We start from the raw sequence: 16570 nt of genomic DNA, 5'->3' as shown, positions 1-16570 counted from the left end.
GTTCTAAGGGTCTGAATGGCCTTTCCTGTCAATATATTGATAATCTTAGCAAACCCGTGAGTAGGGCAGTTTGGGCCAGATTGGATACAATCAATCAAACTACAGTAGGTTTTATTGCTTGGCCCTGTGCACACTTTGTGAGGGCAGTCAGGATTCCTGTTAATATGGTACCACTGATAAAGTAGAAGAGTAATCAGTAGTTATTTGTTAACTATCATTGTGTCGTTACTGACTTGTAGTACAGATGGGACGAGTCAAAGGTCTGTGTGAGCTTCCATTCAACGCATGACTGGAAGCAGAATGTTGTCACAGAGCCAACTGGCGTGAGTGATGTGTCATACTGTTTTACTCTACCGTTAGGATGATGGCTTGAAGTCAAAGTCAAGAACACCTTTCTCCGAGGATCGCTGCCTTGTTATGGTGGAAGGCTTGAGATCCCTAGAGCGATGACGCCTGGAGTTTTGCTCCTTGTGGCTCTATGGTAAGACTCTTGGCAGTGTGGAGGATCAGCTAGATCTTGGAGTCCAAGTCCATAGGAGACTCAAAGCTGCTGTGCAGGTTGACAGTGTTGTTAAGAAGGCGCATGGTGTGATGGCATTCATCAACTGTTGGATTGAATTCAAGAGCTGTGAGGTAATGTTTTTCTTGTTCAGTCACTAGATCGAGTCCAACTCTTTGTGACCTCATGGACTTCTAGATATTAAACCTTCTTGTTGGAAATGACCTCTCTAAGGTCATACGCATTGTCTGAGTAACATGATCTATCCTTCGTAGCCTCTGTCGCCCTCTCCTTCTTTTACCTTCTGTTTTACCTAATGTGAGAGTCTTCTCCAAGGAATCCTGTCTTCTCATGATGAGGCCAAAATATTTGAGCTTTTGTCTCATAATCAAGCCTCCTACTGAGCAGTCTGGCTGTATTTCTTCAAGTATTGACTTGTTGGACCTTCTTGCTGTCCAACGAACTCTTAACACTTTCCTTCAGCATCCAAATTCAAAGGTGTCGATCCTTTTGTATTCAGCCTTACTTACAGTTCAGCTCTTACGGCCATACGTCACAACTGGAAATACCATAGACTTGGCTATATGGATCTTTGCAGACAATGTTATGTCTCTGCTCTTCAGTACTTTATCTAAATTTGCCATTGCTGCCTTCCCCAGAAGTAAGCATCTTTAATTTCGTACCACCTATAGAAATCTTTGAACCGAGGAAGACAAAACCTGTCTCTGCTTCCACTTCCTTTCCATTTATCACCACGGAGTTAATAGGGCTGATCGACAATCTTGGTTTTCTTAATAATGAGCAACAAGCCAGCTTTTCCACTTTCCACTTTCACTTTGATTAGGAGCTTCCTCAGACTCTCCTAACCTTCAGCCATTAGAGTGGTATCATCTGCATATCTGAGGTTGTTAGTATTTCATCCGGCAATTTTGATTTCAACATCTGAGTCCTCCAGACCAGCGTACCTCATGACGTGCTCAGCATATAGGTTAAATAAGTAGGGCGACAGTACGTAGCCTTGTCGTACTCCTTTCCCCATCTTGAACCAGTTTGTTGTTCTGTGTTCAGTTCTGACTGTTGCTTCCTGATCTACGTAAGAAGATCAGTGTTATAAAAGACTTTGGTCAGACCCCACTTGGAGTTCTGTGTTCAGTCCTGGTCACCTCACTACAGGAAGGATGTTGATACTATAGAGAGAGTGCAGAGGAGATTTACACAGATGTTTCTTGGATCGGAGATCATGCCTTATGAGAATAGTTTGAGTGAACTTGGCCTTTTCTCCTTGGAGCGATGGAGGATGAGAGGTGACCTGATAGAGGTGTATAAGATGATGAGAGGCATTGATCGTGTGGATAGCCAGAGACTTTCTCCCAGTCATCTTGTATGCCATGCCACTAACCCCTGACCTCGATCTGTCAAGGACCGTGTGGTGGCTGCCTGTACATCAGCCTCCCCATGTTAAACAAAGTCAGACACAGGCGTTTTCTCTTGGGAGCAGATCATACTCGACTTGAGCAAATGCATTACTACTACTGATTCATCAGAGGCAGGACAGGCAGAGAGAAACAGTATACATTTGTGATTGATAATTCTTCATCAGAGCCAGTTCCAACTGTTGAGTTTGTCTGCTCTTTCCACTGCCTTAAGAAAAATATCCCTCCCCTGAGAACCCCTCCACCCCCCTACCCCCACCTCGGTCATACTCTTTTCTCTTTTCTGTTGGACAGGAGGTGCAAAAAATTGAAAGCATGTGCCTCTGGACTCATGGACAGTTTCTATCCTGCTTTTGTGCTGAGTTCTCATCCAATATTGAATTGAATCGACTTTATTTCTTACGTCCTTCACAAACATGAGGAGTAAAAATCTTTACATTATGTCTCCATCTAAATGTGCAATCATAGTAATTTATAGATAATAGAACGGTCAATGTAACATAGAAATACACTCAAATCAGTGTGAGTCAATTAGTCTGATGACCTGGTGGAAGAAGCTGTCCCGGAGCCTGTTGGTCCTGGCTTTTATGCTGCGGTACCGTTTCCCAGATGTAGGCAGCTGGAGTAGACTGTGGTTGGGGTGACTCAGGTCCCCAATGATCCTTCGGGCCCTTTTCTCACACCTGTTTTTATAAATGTCCTGAACCATGGGAAGTTCACAACTACAGATGTGCTGGGCTGTCCGCACCGCTCTCTGCAGAGTCCTGCGATTGAGGGAAGTACAGTTCCCAGACCAGGCAGTGATGCAGCCAGTCAGGATGCTCTCAATTGTGTCCCTATAGAAAGTTCTTAGGATTTGGGGGCCCATACCAAACCACCTCAACCATCTGAGGTGAAAGAGCTGGTGTGTGTGGACAACGTGTGGTCCTTGGTTATGTGGATGCTGAGGAACTTAAAGTTACGTATCCCCTCAACCCCGTCTCCATTCCTCCTGTAATCCACAATCAACTCCTTTGTTTTTCTGACATTGAGGGAGAGGTTATTTTCTTGACACCACTGTGAGAAAGAGATGACTTCTTCCCCGTAGGCCATCTCGTTATTGTTTGAGATTAAGCCAATCAATGTAGTGTGGTCAGCAAGCCTAATTAGAGGATTAGAGTTGTGAGTGGCGACACAGTCATGGGTATACAGGGAGTAAAGGAGGGGACTCAGTACGCAGCCCTGAGGGGCTCCTGTGTTGAGAGTCAGGGGGATGGAAGTGAGGGAGCACACTCTTACCACCTGCAGTGGACAGGAAAGCTCAAAACTGCCCAGTGCATCACCGGCATCAGCCTATCTGCCATCAAGGACATATCCTTTTTTTTCTCTCTCTGCTTTTTCTAATTTTATCCTCAATTGGACTGCCCAATCTTTCTTTTTCTTTCCTTTTTTTCTTTCTTTTTTTTTGTTTTTTGTTTCAGTTAGTGGGTTTTTTTTCCTTATCAATAAAATTTCAAATTTTTTTTATGATTGTTATGAGGAGTTGTAGTTTTTTGACCATTGTATATATAAGAGCATACTATTTTACTTATTTTATTTTAATAATATATACTTTTTGTTTTTACTATTGCTGTTTATATGTCTTTTATATTATCTACTTGTTAAACTCCTCTTCCGATTTGTATATTCTTTATTTGGAAATCAATAAAATAGATTGAAGAATGAAAAGGACATATCAAAGTTCAAAGGTCAAAGTTCAAAGTAAATTTTATTATCAATGTACATTGATAATAATGTGTCACTAAATACAACCCCAAGATTCATTTTCTTGTGGGGATACTCAATAACTCTATAAAATAATAAACATAACAGAATCAATGAAAGACTGCTCAACTAGGATGTTCAACCAGAGTTGAACATGGTGACATAAGTACTTTGATGAACTCCAGTGAGTACAGACCCATCCCCTTCAAGCTCTTCTCGTAAGAGTACCCCTCCATTCCCAAAGTCATCCTCATGAAGCTTCTTTGAAATGGCTGCAATGATTATATATCTTTCTTAAACGAGGAGAGTCAAACTACTCGTGGTAATCTGGATGTGTCCTCCCCAGTGTATTAAGTCGTCCCTATTTCCGTCTTCATCTACCCTTGAAGTAAAGAGTCAGAATTCCATGATTATTCCTGATTAGCCATTGCCCATGAGCTTTCTCTGTTTTATTGGCTCGAGGAGGTTGTTCAAAAAACACCCCAGGGAATTTTCACATCTTTCGCCCATGATCCAACCTCATTTAACCTCTGGCTAGACGCTCCCTTAACCCTTTGGCCTCTGTACCTCATTGACATCCACCTCTTTGATTAACCTGTTGGTGACATTATCAGTTTTTCATGGACGGTCACTCCTGTGGAAGTTTTATCGTGTTAAAATCAGAGTCGCGTTTGTTATCACTGTCTCATATGATGTGAAATTTGTTGTTTTGTGGCAACAGTACAATGCAAACACATTGTTATAAATGATAGAAAATGAATAAATAGTGCAAGAAAGGGTCATTGATAGGGTAGTGCTCATGGGTTCATAGTGATTCAGAAATCCGATGGTGGAAGGGAAGAACCTGTTCCTAAAGCGTGGAATCTGCAATCTCCTGTGTTCCTGTGCTTTGAAGCCTCGATACCAGGCTGTGATGCAACCAGTCAGACTGTTCTCCGTGGTACATCTGAGGGGGTGGCTGAGTCCATACTCCTGCGATCAGGCTCCTGTACCTTCTCTCTGATGGCAGGAATGAGGCGAGGGCACGTCCCAGATGGCTAAGGGCCCTACGTCATGAATGCTGCCTTCTTGAGTCCCCAATAGTGAGGTGGTCTGAGCCCACGATGGTCTAGCCGTGTCTACAACCCTCTCGCGATCCTGTGCGCTGAAGCTTCCATACCAAGCAACCAGTTAGAATGCTCTTCACCATATATCTGTACCTCATCACCAAGTGTCTTTGCTGACATACCAAACTTCCTCAAACTCCTAATGAAGAATAGCCTCTGGCATGCCCTCTTCATTCTTACGTTAATGTGGGGTGCCTGAGATGCTGATGCCCAAGAACTTGAAGCTGCTCGTCCTTTCCACCACTGACTCCTCAACGAGGACTGAGATGTGCTCTCCTCGGAGATCTAAGAAGCAGTCATCAATGTTAAAAATCAAAGTGATACTCCTTGAGCTGATCTCCCAAATTTCTCCTGAGTTAAAAATTTCTCTTGGGTTAAAAGATGAAAACACACTCAGTGTCAGTAAGACCAAGGAATTGACTGTATACTTTAGGAAGGGCAAGTCAAGGGAGCACACACCAGTCCTCATCAAGGGTCAGCAGTGGAAAGGGTGAGCAGCTTCAAGTTCCTGGGTGTCAACATCTCCAAGGATCTATCCTTGGCTCAACACATCGATGCAGCTACAAAGAAGGCATGACAGTGGCTACATTTCATTAGGAGTTTGAGGAGATTTGGCATGTCACCAAAAATAGTGGCAAATTTCTACTGATGTACCATGGAGAGCATTCTAACTGGTTGCATCACCGTCTGTGTGGTGGTGTCAATGCACAGGATCAGAAAACATTCTGCAGAAGGTTGTAAATTCAGCCAGCTCCACTGTGGACAATAGCCTGTCCACCATCAGGACATCTTCAATGCATGATGCCTGAATAAAGCAGTATCCATCATTAAGGAACCCTCAGCATCTAGGACGTGCCCCCTTCTCATGACTGCATTCAGGGAGGATACACACTGATAGCCTGAAGACCCACACTCAACAGTTTTAGGAACAGCTTCTTCCCCTCTGCCATCAGTTTACTTAACAAACCATGAACCCATGAACATTACAGGTACTTCACTTTTTGCCCTACTTACTTAATTTTTATATTTTGTGCTGTGAGTTTTTGTGTGTATTAGACTGTACTGCTGCCGCAGAACAACAAATTGCAGACATTTGCCAGTGATAATAAACCTGAATTAGATTTGGATTCTAGATGCTAATTGGCCAAGATACTACATCTTGAACCAACCAACACTTTGAGGACCAGAGACAATTGGAAAGGGAATAACAGTAATCCATCCAGCTAATCTCTTTTCCTCGCACAGTAATCACAAGGTCATCTAAAGCAATTCAGACCACTGGGCTAATGCTAACTTGGATAATTACTAAGTGTGCATTTGCATAATCCTACAATTTAAAAAGCTCTCGTTTTTCACAGTCAGGGTGAAATTAAATGACATCTTTCCTCTTCAATTTTGTTGTGAGAGCAGGTTATGATTATCCTTATGTATTATGCAAATAATTATGCACACAATCACTCCAAAATATTTAGTGACACTGAATCTAATAGTGTTTACCTAAAGCCTGAAGTGATTCATTTGCTGGAGTTTCTCCCTCTGTGACTCAGCAAGGGTTCTCACCCCTGTATTACAGGTATCCACACAGTGTCAAAATCAGAATCAGAATCAGACTTTAATCGCCAAGTACCTGTGCACATACAAGGAATTTACTTCCGGCAGATGTTGTCTCTCTGCTCATAACAATAATAATGATAAATATAAATGAAAATATAGATTATACATACAAGTAGTGCAATCCAAGTAATAGTTAGCCGACAGTTAACCGGCAGTCAACTGTTCAGCAAAGTGACCGCAGTAGGGAAAAAACTTCTCCAGTGCTTATTAGTCTTAGTCTGGAGGGATCTGAAGCGCCTACCAGACAGAAGCAGTTCAAACAGTCTGTGCGCAGGATGGAAGGAGTCCTTTATGATGTTCCCCGCCCTCTTCTTCAACCTGGAAGAGTACAGGTCCACAATAGAGGGCAGGGAGGCTCCAATGATGCGCTCGGCAGTCCTCACTGTGCGCTGTAGTCTGATTCTATCCAACATCGATTAACATATGAGGTGTGTTTGATGGCCCTGGGCCTTTGCTCACTGGATTTAGAGGAACGAGGGGGAAGCTCATTGAAACCTATCAAATATTGAAAGGCCTAGAGAGAGAGAGAGAGATGACATGTGCAGAGGATGTTTCCCATAGTGTGGAAGTCTTGGATCAGAGGGTCTTGAATCAGACTCAGAGTAGAAGGACGTCCCTTTAGAACAGAGACGAGGAGCAATTTCTTTAGCCAGAGGGTGGTGAATTCATTGCCACAGGCAGCCGTGGAGGGAAAGTCATTGGGTATATTTAATGTGGAGGTTGATAGGTTCTTGATTAGAAAGAACATCAAAGGATATGCGGGTAAGGCAGAACATGGGGTTGAGAGTGATGATAAATCAGTCATGATGAAATGGTGGAGCAGACTTCATAGGTCAAATGGTCACATTCTGCTCCCATGTCTTAATAGTCTTATGGTCTAACTTAATACATCATCATATACTACTTTGAGATTCATTTTCTTGGAGGCATTTACAGAAAAATAAAGATATACACAAGTTCATAGACATAGAAAACCTACACCACAATCCAGGCCCTTCGACCCACAAAGCTGTGCCAGACATGTCCTTATCTGAGAAATGACCTAGGGTTACCCATAACCCTCTATTTTTCTAAGCTTCATATACCTGTCCAGGAATCTCTTAAAAGACCCATTGTATCTGCCTCCACTGTCTTTCTTTCTTTTTAAATCTTTTTATTAGTTTTAAACAAACATAAATGAAACATGAATACAAAGTGTTTGAGAGTACATAATTAATAGTTTAACTAGACATTCAGATATATAATAATAAACTGCCTCCACTGTCGTTGTCGGCAGCCCATTCCGTGCACTCACCACTCTCTGTGTAAAAACTTACCCCTCACATCTCCTCTACCTACTTCCAAGCACCTTAAAACTGTGCCCTCTCATGTTAGCCATTTCAGCCCTGGGAGAAAGCCTCTGACTATCCACACGATCAATGCCTCCCATCAGCTTATACACCTCTATTAGGTCCCCTCTTATCCTCTGTCACTCCAAGGAAAAAAGGCCGAGTTCACTCAACCTATTCTCGTAAGGCATGCTCCCCAATCCAGGCAACATCCTTGTAAATCCCTTTCTGAACCCTTTCAATGGTTTCCACATACTTCCTATAGTGAGGTGACCAGAACTGAGCACAGTACTCCAAGTGGGTCTGACCAGGGTCCTATATAGCTGCAACATTACCTCTCGGCTCCTAAGCTCAGTCCCACAATTGATGAAGGCCAATGCACCATATGCCTTCTTAACCACAGAGTCTACCTGCATAGCAGTTTTGAGTGTCTTATGGACTTGGACCCCAAGATCTCTCTGATCCTCCACACTGCCAAGAGTCTTACCATTAATACTATATTTGTCGTCATATCTGACCTACCAAAATGAACCACCTCACACTTAACTGGGTTGAACTCCATCTGCCAAAATTATACATAACAAATTGACAAATATCCAAAGTGCAAAAGGAGACAAATAGTTCTAATAATAAATAAAAATATAAATGAATAATACTGAGAATGAGTCATAGAGTCCTTGAAAGCTCCACCATAGTTTGCAGAATCAGTTTAGAGCTGAGGTGAGTGAAGTTATCACACTGGTTCAGGAGCCTGATGGTTGTAGGTATTAACAGTTCCTGAACCTCATGGTATTTGACCTAAGGCTTCTGTACCTCCTTCCCGATGGCAACAGTGAGAAGAGAGCATGGCCTGACTGGTGGGGTCCTTGATGATGGATGTTACTTTCTAGTGGCAGCGTTCCTTGTAGATGTGCTTGATGATGGGGAGAGCTTTGCTTGTGATGGACTGGGCTGTATCCACTTCTTTTTGTAGAATATTTACACTTTTTGTGTCTGGGTACATGTAAAATTGCAAGTTGATTGACATTGCTTGCTATCTGTCAATGGTTTCATTTTCTTATTACTGCTTCTATGGTTCTTCTTTTGCTCCTTCCACTGGAAGCTTAACTGAAGTTAATCACAGAATAAAGCCCTTCAGGAGATGTTTGTAGCTCTTCTGTGGACAGGAATAGTTTCAGCTGGACCCTGTTCATTAGCACCATATACTCAATGGTCACTTTATTAAATATGCCTGTACGCCTGCTGATTGATGTAAATACTTAAGCAGCCAATCAAGTGGCAGCAATTCAATGTGGAAAACCATGCAGACAGGGTCAAGAGGTTCAGTTATTCTTCAGACCCAACATCAACATGTGGAAGAAATGTGATCCAAATAACTTTGCCTGGTGCTGGATGGGGTGGTTTGAGTAACTCAGAAACTGCTGATCTTCTGGGATTTGCATGCATGACTGTCTCTAGCGGTTACAGAGAATGGGGCAAGAAGAAAAATTAAATGGTGAGCAGCAGTTCTGTGGGTGAAAATGCTTTGTTATGACTTCAATTTGGGTGCTTTCTCAATTATCTTTTTTGTATTATATTATTATTGTATGTTTATTTTTGCACTGTATTAATTTTCTTCATTTTGGTTTGGGGTTTTTTCTTATCTGTAGTGTTGTAGAAAAAAACCAATAAAAAAAAAAGAAAATGCTTTGTTAATGAGAGAGGTCAGAGGAGAATGGCCAGACTGGTCAAGGGTGGCAGAAATGCAAATAACCGTGTGTTTTAACAGCGGTGTGCCGAAGAGCAGCTCCTAATGTACAGCACAATGAACCTTGAAGTGGATGGACTACAGCTGCAGAAAACCACACTGGGTTCCAGTCCTGTACCTGAATATATATCACAGTGGCTGTTGAACTCAGGGTGTCAGCCAATGAGGGGAAAATGTTTACTCAGGACCAACAACACACAACAGTTGCTGTACTCAACAGACAGTCCACAGAGTCTAGTTAAAAAGCTCACCTTGTAAACAGCAAACAGTACTTGGTACCCAATGGGAATATTCCCATCTTCCTCTGATCCAATTAACCAACTGTTAATTAACCAACTGCCTCCTGATAAATGTTGGCTTTTGTTCACCAGTCAAAGGTGTAAGAGTGACATTTTAATTTGACAGCGATCCTGTGAAACATCTTGGGATAACTGCAAGGTATTATAGTTCTTATCTCATGTCAACGTGAAATTTATATTATCAAAGTATGTAAGTGTTACCATAGAATTTATGAAAAATTAGACTTAAACAAAGACTGACAAATGACCAATGTCCAAAAGAAGACAAATAGTGCAAATAATATATTACAAAGAATTTGAAGGTATTGGCAATCACCTTGAATGCTACAATGAAAAGGAAGATTTGGCGGATTCTTTCATCAACAGCATTGTATGAAGGCAGTCCATTATCTGCACCAGGTACCTGTACTGATTTTCTTCATTTACAGTCAAAAGAATGTGATGCAGATGAATTCCTCTGTTGATAAGTATTAGGACCTATTATACTGTTTCATTGTGCTGCAGTAGTATCGGTACTGTCCTAATTTGTTCTGTATTTCATTTAAATATGTAACTTGTTACTCAGTTTGTCATTTTTAGACCTTTTAAACTATTTTCATGAAACATTGCTTAATTGGGGCAGTTGCTTCATTGGGCCAAAATGAACTGGTCCTGATATGTCCCAATTAACTGGAATCCACTGTAATTACAAAAATAAGTCAATATTGCACCCTGAAAGAATAATGAGGTTGTGTTCATGGGGTAAGCAATGAATCTAGAGGCTTACTCCAGCAGTAGATAGCTAGGAACTCGTCTCTGGAAACAAAGACATTGAACAAAGTCTCCAACATATTTATTTTATATCCTGTTTAACTCCATTTCCTGAGCACTGGTGTCTCCTCCATTTCCCAAACATCCACACTCACCCCATCTTCCTGCCACCTTAACAGAGACAGAGTTCCTTTAGTCCCCATGAACCTCCAAATCCAACACATCATACTCCACAACTTTACGCCATCTCCAAAGGGATCCTACCACCAAACAGATCTTTACCACCCCCTACCCCTACTCTATGCTTCCACAGAGATTGCTCCCTTTGTGATTCCCTTGTCTATTCATTCCTCCTCGCTAATCTCCCTCCTGGCATTTATCCCTGCAAGCGGCCTAATTGCTGCACCTGACCATTAACCTCCTCCCTCACCTCCATTCTGGACCCTAAACAGTCCTTCCAGGTGAGGCAACCCTTCACCTGTGAATCTGCTGGGCTCACCTATTGTGTACTTTAGTGAGACCCATTGTAAATTGGGGAACTGCCTCGTTGAGCACCTCTGCTCTATCCGCTACAATGAGGCCACTAACAGGTGGAGGAGCAACACCTTATATTCTGTCTGTGTAGCCTCCTACCTAATGGCATAAACATCAATTTTTCTTTCTGGTAAAAAAAATTCCCTCCCCCCTCTCTTCTTCTATTCCCCACTCTGGCCTCTCATCTATTTTCACCTACCCTTTCTCCCATGGTCCACTCTCCTCTCCTATCAGATTCCTTCCTCTTCAACCCTTTACCATTCCCACCCTCCTGGCTTCACCTGTCACTGTCTAGCTATCCTCCTTCCCGTCCCCCACTTTTTGTTCAGGCACCTGCACCCTTCCTCTCCCATGCTGATGAAGGTCTTGGGCCGAAATGGCGACTGTTTATTCCTCTCCATAGATGCTGCCTGGCCCTCCAGGTTCCTCCAGCATTTTGGGGGTTATTTATTTACAAATGCAGTGTGGTGTAGGCCCTCCCTGCGCTTCGAGCCACGTTGCCCAGCACCCCTTAACTAATCAAGGGACAGTTTAGAATGACCAGCTTACCCAGCCGGTATGTTTTAGGACTGTGGAGGAAACTAGAGGACCTGGAAAAAACCGATATATTCCAGGGGGAGGGCGGACAGAGACTCCTTACAGAAGGTGCCAGAATTGAAGGAGTTCTGACACCCTGAGCCATAGTAGCATCAAGCTTACCACTGCCCTACCATGGCACCCTACAGGCCCCACTTTATAATTAAAACCTGCACAGGCCGTGGTTTTGATGTATTCAATTATTATTTGATTTTCATCCCTCCACAAGTGCTCCTTAGAGAGGCTTTGGGCAGTTCTCATTAGTTTGGCCATTGACTGGAAGCTGGAGCCACCTTGTTAGTCAGCGGCACATCCTGATATGGAGGCCATTCCAATGTTATGGCTGGTTTGATAATTGATAAATGATTTGAATTTTTCTGTAGAAACCATGTCTTTCAACATCTGACCCTATGTCCCTGTGGTGAGAAGTGATAAACGTGTAAGGCCAGCTAACAGGGCTCTGGCGAAGCTGTATAGCACCGTCCCCTGTACAGTGGATAAAATGGATTAGAGAGGCATTGATGAACTCCAACTTTGGATGATGGAGATGGAAGGTCATCGACGGGCTATGATCCACCGGGAACTAGGGGCCCAACAAACTATAGACATTTCTAAAAGAAATTTCAAACAGATCATCTTGGTTCACGGGAGGTGGAGATAATATGAATAGCCACGCGTCCGTCTGTTCAGTTGCTCTGCAGATCAGATGCATAATTTGCCATTGAAGCTTCATTAGCGGTTTCATAGGATTAGCCGTCTCTACAGGAGGGACTGCCTCATGAATGCAACAACCATCATCAGAGAGCCCCACCATCTGGCCCATGCCACCTTCACGCAGCTCCCATCGGGCAGGAGGTGCAGAAGCCTGAAGTCCCATGCCATCAAGTTCAAGAACAGCTCTTGCCTTCAACCATTTGACTCTTGAAAGAACTGGCAAAACCCTAATCAATATAGTTTAGAAACATTTACACCTCTGTAGCATTGGCTTATTTGGTTCTAATTGTTTTCTTTTTTGTGACAATTGTGTTTATATTTCTGTTTTTCTCTTGAGAAACCACATATCTGATGCTGTGAGCCTGTGATGCTGCTGGAAGGAAGTTTTTCATTGCACCTGTGCACACATGAACTCGTCCAGTGGGAAAATAAACTCATCTTTGACCTACAGTTCAATCTTCCCTTTGTGTCTGTCTCTGGGACTGTGTTTGTAGTCGGTGCTGAAGTTATTGTTTGACTCGTTTACACTGTGGCTAAGGCCATCCCAAGCTGCCATTGAAGAAGGAAGTGGTGAGCAACTTTCTGAAACTACTTCAGTCCCTCCGTGGTGAAGGTGGGGGAGAGGGCTCCAGCATTTCAACTCTGTGACAATGCAGGGAAAACGAGACATATATATATATTTTAATTATTGAGATAAAGTGTGGAGTAGGACTTTCTGGCTCTTCGAACTACACCAGCCAGCAATCTTTTGATTTAATCCTAGCCTAATCATGGGACAATTTACAATGAACAATTAACCTACCAACTGGAACATCTTTAGACTGTGGGAGGAAACTTCCGCAGTCACGGGGAGAATGTACAAACTCCTTACAGGCAGCTGCAGGATTTGAACCAGGATTGCTGGTACTGTAAAGCGTTGTGCTAACCAGTAAATTATCCTGCCATTCCAAATATGTCCAGGTCAGGTGGGTGAGGAGAATGCTCAGGTGATCTCATCCAACTGCCACCCTTCTTCGCCTTGGTGATTGAGGCTGAGGATCTCCCCTCCCTCTGCTCCCACCTGGCCCACCTCCCTTATTTCGATCCACAACCCACCTTCCTTTCCCATCTTATTCCATCATCTCCAGCCCTATCACCTCCCAGCTTCTGTGGCTATCTGCACTGTCCCCTTTCCACCTGCCTATCATCAGGATCCACCAATCACCAGCTCTTGCTCCACCCTCTTTTTTACACTGGCTCCCATCTACCTTTCAATCCAGGTGAAGGGACTGCATCGTCCAATCAACATTCCAAGATGTCGACTGTCTATTTCCCAGCCTGTTCCTCCAGCCTCTTGTCTTCCCACTCTTGTATCTTTTTCATTCTGTATCTCCCTCTCCTTGTGTGTGGGATGGTGGGCATTTCATTAGGGACATTTAAGAGACTCTGAGGTTTTCACTTAGATGAAAGAAAATTAGAGGGGTGTTAGATTGATCTTGGAGTAGGTTAAAATGTTGGCACAATATCGTGGGTCAATGCCCCTACTATGTTGTAATGTATGTTCTCCAGAGGAAATTGGAGGTGGGTGATAATGGTAAGCGCTAAGTGTGTCATGTTTAGTGGGCTTGGTGAGAAAGTTGGGTGAGGGACCCCTCCTCCAGAAGTCAGGGCAGTTCCAGCTGAGTGAAGCCCCGCGTTAACTCCCGCCAGTCGTCAGGCATAAACCCAGCGCCACAAACAGGAACAATTGCTTCAAGCGGCTGTCGTTGAAAGTCAGCCTTGGCCTGATGAGGAAGTGTTGTCACATTACATCTGCCGCAGCATTCTGGAATTAGTGGTGCGGAATGAGATGACAGCGGAGCTCTAGGACCCTGGAGTGGAGCGTGGTTGATGAACACATCAGTGAAAGGTTCCCATGCGTGAAAAATTGCACTTCAGAAAACACTTCAGTGCTGAACCATCTGGTCAACTATTCTGTGCTAACGGCTCCGACTAATTTTTAATGTGCTTTTGATCTAACTGCTGGATGTACAGGTCACCTTTACTTTGCAGTTGCAGAGAAACTCCGTAATAAAAAACACAAACAGAATTAATGGTTAATACTCTGCAGCAGTAACTGCATCTGTGTTCTTTCAGTTACAGTCGCAACCAGATCTGCCATTTGGAAGCTTTGAAAACTTCATTTGGAGGAGAACATTGCTGTTAAAAATGCATTAAACTGGGGCCTGCCACATGAAGTGAGGCAGGACCATTTCCGCCTAAACAAAAGATATCAGGTCTCTATTCCAGTTCATTAGCCCTGAATTTCCTTATTAAAGATTGGCCTTGCTTGGCACATGTGCATCGAAACATACAGTGAAATGTGTTGATTGCATCAACGACCAGCACGGCCCGAGATGTTCTGGACGGGGGGCTGCCACAGATCCAGTAACAACGTAGCATGCTCACAACTTACTAACCCTACCTGTGCACCTTTGGAATGAGGGAGGAAACTGGAGATCCCGGAGGAATCCCATGTGGTCACGAGGAGAGCGTACAAACTCCTTGCAGACAGTGGCGGGAATTGAACCCTGATCCTAAAGCTGGTGCTGTATGTGGTAGAAGGTGGCGCCAGTGAACAACACTACCAAAGGTGACGTCCGCAAGATGGTTAGTGAAGCAACTCCTTTCACTGACACAAAGTACACTGCAGATGCTGTGGTCAAAGCAACACGTACAACATGCTGGAGGAACTCAGCAGGTCAGGCAGCATCCGTGGAAACGAGCAGTCAACGTTTTGGACCGAGACCCCAGCCTCAACCCTTGCCATGTCTTCACTATCCCCTCTCTGAGGCAGAACGTTCTGTCCTTAGCAAGGGCCTCACTTTTGAACCCCTCTGTCCACACCTCAGTGAGTTTCGTGCCCGCCATGACGCTGAACTCTTCCGTCGCCTACGTCTCCGAGCCTACTACTTTAACAAGGATTTCCCTCCCCCTATTGATGACCCCTTCTCCCGTCTTCAACCCTCCTCCTCCTCCTGGACACCCCCACTGGGCCTTCTACCTGCAATCGATCTTTTCATCTCCAACTGTCGCCGAGACATCAACCATCCCAACTTCACCACTCCTCTCTCCTGTTCCAACTCTTTTCACTTCTTTTTATTTCAGATATGGTCCTGCTAGAGTTTCAGCCTGTTATCTGCTTTCTGGCGGTGTGATTTCAGGCTGTCTCTAAGAGTGTTCAAAGAGGCTGCAGCCAGATCCTGCGACATGGAGGAGGGAAAGCCAGGAGATGGGGCGCGGGCTCGTGATTGACTCCTTCTCTCACAGATCTCACCAATTAAAGTACTGTGAAAATTGAAATCATCGAGGTGGGTGCGGAGGGGAGTGAGGGTTCAGCACCGTCTACCAGTCTCTCGCTCGCTGCTCCCGAGGGCAGGTACTTGTGTTTGTGTGATCTCTCTCTCCATCGATGATGTTGGCGGATGTGGCAGGAGCAAAGTTTAATCGACGTGGATTGGAGATTTGAACTCTAACTCAATTTTTACAATGTTTTCTATTTCTAGTTCTAGTTCTGGTCATTTTTCTTTGTTGCTACTTTTGGGTGAGTTTCGGATCGGGGTGATAACGAACACTGAGCTGAACTGTAGCGCAATATGCCTTTTGATTTTCTGTATTACGTTCTGTGTTTTCGATTTTTTTTGTTGCTGTTTGCGCGATTTATTTTTGCACGTGCGGGTGAAAGGGGGTTTGATGTTTGATGATTTTCTTTGAACAGGTTGGTTCCATGGTTCCTCTTTGTTTCGTGACTGTCTGTGAGGAAGATGAATTTCAAGTTGTATACTGTATACATTCTTTGATAATAAATCAAAGTGTTATGCCAGACGCTATGCTACAGAAAGTGTCCTGTCAGGTTCTATTGCAGCCTGGTATGGCAACTGTTCTGCTCTAGACAGAACGTGCAGAGAGTGATAAACACTGCCCAGTCCATCACAGGCTCATCACTTCATTCCCATCCATCTTCATAGCAAAATGACAATTTGTTTAATTATAGTTCCTTGTACCAAGGTACAGTGAAAGATGTTGTTCTGCATGCCATCCATACAGATCATTTCATCACGTTAGTGCATCGAGGTCATACAAGGGAAAACAACAGATTGCAGAGTAGTATATTAAAGAGAAAATGCAGAGCAGGCAGATAATCAGGAAGGCTAACTTATCATCAAGGATGCCTGCCATTAGGATGGAAAGGAGGACATTCTAACTGGA

The 16570-nt window shown here is 43.6% G+C and overlaps 1 long non-coding RNA gene across 1 annotated transcript; it reads left to right on the top strand.

Annotated features, from left to right (window-relative positions):
* The first annotated feature begins 340 nt into the window (after positions 1–340).
* On the top strand, positions 341–16281 carry LOC132382619 (uncharacterized). The gene is made up of 3 exons (XR_009508427.1): positions 341–481; positions 12013–15062; positions 15470–16281. It is a non-coding gene; the product is annotated as an uncharacterized LOC132382619 (long non-coding RNA).
* The last annotated feature ends 289 nt before the right edge of the window (positions 16282–16570 follow it).

This window comes from Hypanus sabinus, chromosome 28 (assembly GCF_030144855.1).
Source record: "Hypanus sabinus isolate sHypSab1 chromosome 28, sHypSab1.hap1, whole genome shotgun sequence".
NCBI lineage: Eukaryota > Metazoa > Chordata > Chondrichthyes > Myliobatiformes > Dasyatidae > Hypanus > Hypanus sabinus.
Note: the sequence above shows the minus strand (reverse complement) of the source record. Positions and strands in the feature narration are given on the sequence as shown.